Here is a 9863-nt window from a genome sequence, read left to right as displayed (position 1 = left end):
CAATCGAGTTTTGTTTCTTAGATGACCAGGAAACAAGGGCATGTCCTAAAAATTGACATGATCCTGATGTGCTTTTTCTATCTAGTTTACAGCCAGCAAAGTCCGCATCAGCATAAGCAATTAACTCAAAATTCTTTGATTTTGGGTACCATAATCCTAGATTTGTGGTACCATTAAGATATCTAAGTATTCTTTTAAAGATGAGATATCTTAGGGTTTGATTGAAATCTAGCACAAAGTCCTACACTGAACATGATGTCTGGTCTGGTTGCAGTGAGGTAAAGTAAACTTCCTATCATACCCCTATAAGTTTTTTGATCGAAGCTTTCTCCACTTTCATAAATTTCTAACTTAGTGGAGGTGCTCATAGGAGTGTTAATAGCCTTTGAGTTGTTCATATTAAACTTTTTTAATAAATTCATAGCATATTTAGTTTGACTAATGAAGATGTCATTGCTTAGTTGTTTGATTTGCAAGCCTAAGAAGAATGTTAATTCTCCCATTAAGCTCATTTCGAATTCAAGACTCATAGTTTTAGCAAAAGATTCACAAAGAGATTCATTCGTAGAGCCAAAGATAATATCATCAACATAAATCTGAACAATGAGAAAATTATTTTCAAAATTCTTGATGAACAATGTAGTATCAACCTTGCCTTTTGTGAAATTATTTTCGATAAGAAAAAAACTAAGTCTCTCATACCAAGCCCTTGGGGCTTGTTTTAAACCATAGAGAGCTTTAGTTAATCTAAACACATAATTAGGGAGGCTATTATTTTCAAATCCAGGAAGTTGTTCAACATAAACTTCTTCGGAGATAAAGCCATTTAGAAAAGCGCTTTTAACATCCATTTGAAACAGCTTAAAATTATTACTACTAGCGTAGGCAAGGAGCATCCTTATGGCTTCCAATCGAGCCACAGGAGTGAAGGTTTCTTCGTAATCGATACATTCTTCTTGGTTGAAACCTTTGGCCACTAATCTAGCATTGTTTCTAATCACGATACCATTTTCATCTTGCTTGTTTCTGAAGACTCATTTAGTACCAATAACTAAATGGTCATTTGGCCTAGGAACAAGCTTCCACACCTCATTTCTCTCAAATTGATTCAATTCATCTTGCATTGCGATAATCCATGAATCATCTTTCATGGCTTCGTCAACACATTTGGGTTCAATTTGGGATAGAAAGGCGGCGTTCGCACAAAAATTTTTAAGAGAAGATCGTGTTTGAACCCCCTTTGACGTGTCTCCTAAAATTAGCTCCTTGGGATGAGCATCTACATACTTCCAATCCTTGGGTAAGGATGTTTCGGAAGTGGATACATCCAAGTTGCTAGTTGGAGAAGAGGTTTCATTTAAATTCAAGGAATCAAAATTAACATCATCATCAAAATCATTTTTCCTAATTTCGGAAATCTCATTGAAAACAACATGAATGGATTCTTCGATAATTAAAGTTCTTTTGTTGAAGATACGAAAGGCTTTAGAAACCGAAGAATAACCAAGAAAGATTCCTTCATCGGATTTAGCATCAAATTTTCCTAAGTTATCCTTTTCATTCAAGATAAAACACTTACACCCAAAGACTTTAAAATATGAAACATTGGGTTTTTTGTTGTTCCATAACTCATAGGGAGTTTTGGTTAGTAGCGGTCTTACTAGAACTCTATTCAAAATATAGCATGCAGTATTTACGGCTTCGGTCCAAAAATATTTGGGTAGGTTGTGTTCATTCAACATGGTTCTTGCCATTTCTTGTAAATTTTGATTTTTTTCTTTCTACTACTCCATTTTGTTGAGGATTTCTAGGAGTAGAGAAATTATGGTTGTATCCATTGAGTTCACAAAATTCCTGGAAATCATGGTTTTGAAATTCACCACCATGATCACTTCTAATTGACGAAATCATAGAACCTTTCTCATTCTAAACAAGTTTACAAAACTTGGTAAAATATTTAAGGCATTCACTTTTCTGTTTTAAGAAGTAAGTCCATGTGTATCTGCTATAGTCATCCACAATGACGAAGGCGTATTTGCTACCTCCTAGGCTTGATGTGGAGATTGGTCCGAACAAGTCCATATGGATCAATTGTAAGGGCCTAGAGGTGCTTACTTGATTCTTAGATTTGAAACTACCCTTAATTTGTTTACCTAATTGGCAAGCATCACATACATTATCTTTGATGAACTTGATATGAGGAATTCCTCTTACAAGTTCTTTAGATGATATTTGAGTGATTAGTTTCATGCTAGCATGACCTAATCTTCTATGTCATATCCAAGCATCCTCATTCAAAACAGAAAAGCACATTTCATTACACAAATCATTAATGTCAATAGTGTATACGTTATTTTGTTTCAATGCAATCAGAGATATGTTTTTGTGTGATTTTTCAATGATGCAAGCATTAGATTCAAATCTGACAATATATCCTTTATCACATAATTGACTAATGCTCAAGAGATTATGTTTTAAACCATCAACTAACAAAATATCTTCAATAAAGAAGTTGGATTTGTTACCTATGGTTCCTTTGCCAATGATTTTACCCATGTTGTTGTCTCCGAAGGTGACATAGCCTTCGTCTATGCTAGTGAGCTTAGAGAATTGAGATGGATCTCCGGTCATATGCCTTGAGCATCCACTGTCAAGGTACCATCTCTTGCTCCTAGCTTGTGATGGTTTAGTTTTCTACAAGAAAGGATGATTTTTAGGTACCCATTTGCTTTTGGGTGCCTCACAAATAGATCTACATTGTCTATCATGTTGCATAGAATTTATCATGGTTCCTTTAGGAACCCAAATCAATTTGTTTGGACTAATTTTCTTGAATGGACAATAATGTGTTTTGTGTCCAAATTTGCAACAAAAGTTGCATTTGTTTTGGTGTCGAACATGTAAGATGGTGCCTTTTATGAAGGTGGTTGGATTTTGGTGAGAACTTCTCACAAATTCAATTCTTCTTTTGGGAACTTGACCCTTGTTTGCAAGGATCATGTTCAATGACTTGCTACCAACCTCGAATTTCTTCAAGGTGTCCTTAAGTAGCAAGTTTTCTTTTTGGAGAGTTTCTAGATCATGGCATTTGATGCATGAATTTAAACTATCATGATTTTCAACTTTTAACTTGTCAAACTCACAAGTAAGACTATCATGCACATTTTTCAGCAATTTATATTTTCTACTGATACTCTTGTATTCGTCAAATAAGTCATTGAAAGCATTTAATAATTCATCAAAAGATAAATCAGCATTTAATGAATTTGTTACCTCCTCTCCGATAGCCATTAAGGCGTAATGAGCAACTTGCTCGGTGTTGGACTCCTCTTCCTCAGATGCGCTCGAATCATCCCATGTTGCTTTGAGTGCCTTCTTCTTTGTTGTTCTCTTTTTGGCTTGGGGACAATCACTCTTGTAGTGTCCCGGCTTTTTGCACTCATAGCAAATAACTTGATCCTTCTTGGGTTCAAGTTTATTTTTAGTATCATTCTTAAACTTGTTTCTTTTAATGAATTTTTTAAATTTTCTAGTTAGAAGTGCCAAGTCATCGTCACAGTCCTCATCACTTGAGTTTTCTCTCAAGTGATCTTCAGAAGTTTTGAGTGTCATATCCTTCCTGTTCTTTGGAAGGATGTCTTCTTGTTCTTCATGAGCTTTACAAGTCATTTCGTAGGTCATTAATGACCCGATTAATTCTTCAAGAGGGAAATTTCGCAGATCTTTTGCCTCTTGAATAGCCGTGACTTTAGGATCCCAACTCTTAGGAAGCCTTTAAGTCTCCTCCTTTTGTTCTTCAACTCTTAGGAAGCTCTTAGGAAGCTCTTAGGAACTCTTAGGAAGCTCTTTAGGAGGTTTGCAAAAGATCAGCACTGAAGAAACACAGACCTACACCGAAATCTTGATCTTTTCTGTGATTCTAAGAGATCAAAAGTGTTGTAAAGCCTTTAAGTCTCCTCCTTTTGTTCTTCAAGTTTTTGAGTTGTAAAGAGAGGAGAGAAAATTTCTGTAAGGGTTGTCTCCTAAGCCCGTCAAAAGGAGTGAAACTGTAAAAGGGTGGTTGGCCTTCGCCTATTGAAGGAAGGCCTCTAGTTGACGTCGGTGACCTCGTCGGTGGAGAAAGCCAAAAGTGGAGTAGGTCAAGATTGACCGAATCACTCTAAATCTCGGTTTGCATTTACTTTGAGCATTTTATCTTTACTGCAAACCTCCTAAATAGCTACTGCCTTCTGCACTTTTACGAACGAGTTTCTAAGTTCAGAACTTTCCGAATCTGCGTTTAGACGTAAATCGATTTTTCGTACGATCATTACAGTTTACGTTTACGTTTTGATTTTAATCATAACTGCAAACTGTCTTCTGCGCATTTATAAAACATATCTCAAAGTTCAGCAAGATGGTATCGTGGTTAGAAACAAGGCTAGATTAGTGGCCAAAGGTTTTAACTAAGAAGAATGTATCGATTACGAAGAAACCTTCACTCCTGTGGCTCGATTAGAAGCCATAAGGATGCTTCTTGCCTATATTAGTAATAATAATTTCAAGTTATTTCAAATGGATGTTAAAAGAGCTTTTCTTAATGGCTTTATTTCCTAAGAAGTTTATGTTGAACAACCTCCTAGATTTAAAAATAATAGCCTCCCTAATCATGTGTTTAAACTAACTAAAGCTCTTTATGGTTTAAAGCAAGCCCCAAGGGCTTGGTATGAGAGACTTGGTTCTTTTTTTATTGAAAATAATTTCACAAAAGGCAAGGTTGATACCATATTGTTTATCAAGAACTTTGAAAATAATTTTCTCATTGTTCATATTTATGTTGATGATATTATCTTCGGTTCTACGAATGAATCTCTTTGTGAATCTTTTGCTAAAACTATGAGTCTCGAATTTGAAATGAGTTTAATGGGAGAATTAACATTCTTCTTAGGCTTACAAATTAAGCAACTAAGCAATGACATCTTTATTAGTCAAACTAAATATACTATAGATTTGCTAAAAATATTTAATATGGATAACTCAAAAGCTATTAACACTCCTATAAGCATCTCCACTAAGTTAGAAGTTGATGAAAGTGAAGAAAGCTTCGATCAAAAAACTTATAGGGGTATGATAGAAAGTTTACTTTACCTCACTATAACTAGACCAGATATCATGTTCAATGTAGGACTTTGTGCTAGGTTTCAATCAAACCCTAAGATATCTCATATCAAAACGGTTAAAAACATACTTAAATATATTAAAGGTACCACAAATCTAGGATTATGGTATCCAAAAACCGAGAATTTTGAGTTAATTGCTTATGCTGATGTGGACTTTGTTGGGTGTAGACTAGATAGAAAAAATACATCATGACATGTCAATTTTTGGGACATGCCCTTGTTTCCTGGTTATCTAAGAAACAAAATTTGGTTGCACTATCAACAACCGAAGCTGAGTATATTGCAGCTAATGCATGCTGTGCATAAGTTGTATGGATGAAAAACACCTTAGAAGATTATAAAGTTTATCTTAAAAATATTCCCATTAAATGTGATAACACAAGTGCAATATGTTTAACAAAGAATCACATTCAACACTCAAGAACAAAACATATTGATATTAGACATCACTTTATACGAGATCATGTCACTAATCATGATGTAATCATAAAGTTCATTGATACTAAACATCAACTAGCTGATATTTTTACAAAACCTCTAAGTGAAGAACAATTTGATTTCATTAAAAGAAAATTAGGAATGTTGATATGTCCGAATGCTTGAACTCATTTAATTTATTTTTCGAATTTTCTTGATTCATTCAATTGCTATAATGAGAGTTTTACACTATTACATGCCTTAATAACATGTTGGAAATTATGTGTTTTGGATATAAAAATTTCCATGTTGATGAGCATGTTTTATCTTCATGATTGTGTTTGAAAATCTATAACAAAACCTTGTCCGAATGCATGAAAGTATTAAATTTCATTTTCGGATTCTCTTAACAATTGGTATCCTAACAATCAGATTTTCTTGATACATTATTTTCTTCCGAACTTAATGTAACTTTCATAACCATGTGTCATATCGAGTTTGATTCATATCATTGATTTTTGACATATGGAATCAATTAGCAAATACATCTCTCATACACTTATCGTGTGAAAAATATTTTTTCGAGAAATGGATTTGATGATATAATTCATTCTTATAAATTCCTTCTTGAAAAAGGAAGATATTGTTTTTACTTGCAAAGATTTGTCTCACATACATATCTTGATCCTTATAAAAATGAAGCGTAATTTAATCTCTTATCGATTTTAACTTCATTCGAAGTAAACTCACAAATAGCCTTCCTCCTTCATGCAAAAAGATAATAACAAATAAAAAAGAAGAAGTATTCAAAGCTATCTCCATATCATGTTTTCCTCGAGATGTTTGTATAATTGGTATCCTATCACTCATTGTTGAAAAATGACATGAACCTTGTTATGGCATGAATCATTGCCGCACTTATGTTTAAAATTTGTTTATATCATTCTCCTTTTTGTTGATAACAAAGGGGGAGAAATATATGAATTGATTATAGCTATGAGTGATATATTTGAATTGATAGCTATGAGTGCCATATTTAAATTTGAATTATGTTAAGATATCAAAAGAAGCTTGCATCGAAATATATGGTAAATTGATGATAAAAATGCTATGATTGCCATATTTACACTATCATATATGCATCATGTTAAGATATCAAGAACAAATTGATATGCATCATGTTAAACACTTGAAATGTTTGCATCATGTTAAGATATCAAGAATTTGCATCGTAATTTTACATGTTGATATCTTGCTCTGTGATGAAATGCTATGATTGCTAAACAATTGAAATATTTGCATCACGTTAAGATATCAAGAATTTGCATCGTAATTTTACATGTTGATATCTTGCCATGTGATGAAATACTATGATCGCTAAACAATTGAAATGTTTGCATTATGTTAAGATATCAAAAGCTTACATCGCAATTTAACATGTTGATATCTTAACATATGATGAATTGCTTCGATTACTATCATTCATATTTGAAATGTAAAACTTGAAAATGGATGTCAAGCCTAGACATCATTTTCAGAGAGATACATCATGATAGGAATCATGATGGGAGTATTGATAAGGTTAAGGGATATTAACTTATCAATATGTCTCTTAAATTCAAAGACTTTGAATTCAAGAATAACTTATCTCAAGTATGGCAAATAGATAGGGGGAGTTAAGGTTAACTCCATTATCAATTGATTGTCATCATAAAAAAGGGAGACATTATTGGATCTCGGATTTTGATGATGAAGTCAATTGTCATTTGTTATCTAATCCATATGTTGAGATAAATGTGCAGGATTAACTATGATGAAAGTAAGACATGCAGCAGGAGTTATGTTGGAGTCAAGACCATAATCACGTTGGGGGTTCGAGAGTTTGACGGAAGTCCGGACGGTCGTCGGAGGTTCTACGAGAACAAATTCGAGAAGTCCAGGAGCTTGCCAAAGAAGCTCGTCAGAACTCGCCAAGTGGATCGTCGCAAGTCCAGGAGTTTGCCGGAAGTCCGCTGGAGCATCGTTGAGGGTTCGTCGGAAGTTCACCGAAAGTTCGTCGGAAGCTCGTCGGAAAAAGCGATTGATGCACCGGAGCAAGCTGTAGTATAATGTCTTAAAATATCGTAGTTAACATGATGATTAAATTAGAAATGGGAGATGATCCCATTAACTTAATCTTGGGACAATTGGGCCCTTGATAGACCCAAATTGGGCCGAATGGATCAGCCCATTCGGACCCAAATTTCCTGGCCGGCGGTGGCACCACCTGGGTTGGCAATGGCACCGCCCAGGGGCTCAATCTCCAAGCGAGGCTGGGCGATGGTACCGCCCCTGTCAGGCAGTGGTACCACTACCCAACCTCTAGTGGACATCGGTGACCTCATCGGAGAAGGAAGCCAAAAGTGGATGTAGGTCAAGATTGACCGAACCACTCTAAAATTGTTGTGCTCTTTGGTTTGCATTTATTCTTACTATTTACCTTACTGCAAACCTCCATATGTGCTTTACTTCCTCATTACTTTTGCTGCACTCCGTTACGAACTCGCTTTCAAGTTAAGTTTCCGAAAACGACTTTACATCGGAAACGGTTTTATCATACGAAAGTTTTTAAACCGACATTGGTTTTTCAGCTGCACTAATTCACCCCCCACCCCTCTTAGTGCTCTTGATCCTAACAATAGGTGCCCAGTAAGCCAATCACGTGAGTGATGGCACGTGTGACTTGACACGAAATCTTTTAGCTTATTATATTAATTGTTGTATGCATGCATGTATATATTGTTATGTCCTTGGATCTGTGCAATGAGAATCGGATCGTGATGAGATCACGATAATGAGATTGATTCACCTTTAAACACAGATCCTAAATAATCCCAGTCATAGGTTACTCGAGAGGGACATCGAGATAACCGGATAGACTGGTGTGCTATATACCCGTCCATATGATGGATGCAGCTGGTCTCATAGCTGCTCGTGTGGGGATACTAGGGATACAGTACAGGTGCTCATTGGAGAATGAGTTCATTGATTGATCCGCTTACGGAATGCTAGATGATTGATGATGCCTTATTGTCAAACAGTGATTCCCTAGTCCTAGTGGTGTATTTGGTCCTTAGACTTGAGACACCAAGGATATCCTATATGAGTGCTCCACTCTTTGATACCAGACTTATAGGTTTGGATAGTCCAGATCTAGTACAGTTGATCATTGAGAGTGGCAGTTAACTTTACAAGGGCTATTGAGTGTCGATAGAGGATCATCTACTCTCGGCATCATGAGAGGAATATTCCATGTGTTCTTGCTCAGACAAATCCCTAGTCAGGGTCATTCGAATTGAGAGAGAAAGAGTTCTCTAGGAGAATCCGATTAGAGCGAGACTCGTGTAGAAACCGTATGGGTCTGACAGCACCATGCCCGATATACGGTCTCTGGGATATTAGATGGATGAGAGACTATAGATACATGATAACTGAGGACAGATAGGTCCAATGGATTGGATTCCCCTGTATCGTTTGGGGACTACGGCGTAGTGGCCTAGTACGTCCATAGTCAATGAGTCGAGTGAATTATTATAGAGATAATAATTCACTGAGTCAGAATGAGTTCTGATAGGTATGACTCACGGCCAGCTCGATATTAGGCTTAGAGGGTCACACATATATGGTAGGCGTTGCGATGAGTAAAAGTTCAGATATGAGATATCCGCTGGAGCCCCTGTCTTATTGGATATCCAATAAGCCCTTGAATTATTGGATCCTATGGATGAGATCTAATAAGAGCTCATAAGAGATTAATGGATAAAGATCCACTAATCTAAGAGGCTTAGGTAGTTGGATGTAGATCCAATACCCAATAGGGGAGGATCCATTAGGGTTTGACATGGGACCTCTATAAATAGGAGGGATTTAGTGGTTCATAGGCTAGAGCCTTTGCTTTCCTCTCCTATTTTCCTCCCCCTATCCACCTAAAAGCAGGCCTAGAGTTTTGAGGAGCGTCGTCGCAGCCCTGCTATGTGGATCACTATTAGAGAGGAGGATGCTTGACCTCCTTCACCCTTTCCTAAAGATCTACAAGGAAATAGGGATATATGATCTCCATATGTAACATAATCTATTATATACGCAGTTTATTTCGCAGATTTTTACGCATAAATCTTCGCACGACAACGAATATCTTTTTGGGAAATTGAGGATTTTATTTTTTTGTTCTTCTGATGCGCATGTTATGTCACCCCCAAGATTTCCCAACAGTACACATACCTCGAATTCGACTTGCTATCATTAATA

Source organism: Musa acuminata, chromosome BXJ1-1, assembly GCF_036884655.1.
Source record: "Musa acuminata AAA Group cultivar baxijiao chromosome BXJ1-1, Cavendish_Baxijiao_AAA, whole genome shotgun sequence".
Lineage (NCBI taxonomy): Eukaryota > Viridiplantae > Streptophyta > Magnoliopsida > Zingiberales > Musaceae > Musa > Musa acuminata.
The sequence above is the reverse complement of the archived record's forward strand: the minus strand, read 5'-3'. Positions refer to the sequence as shown.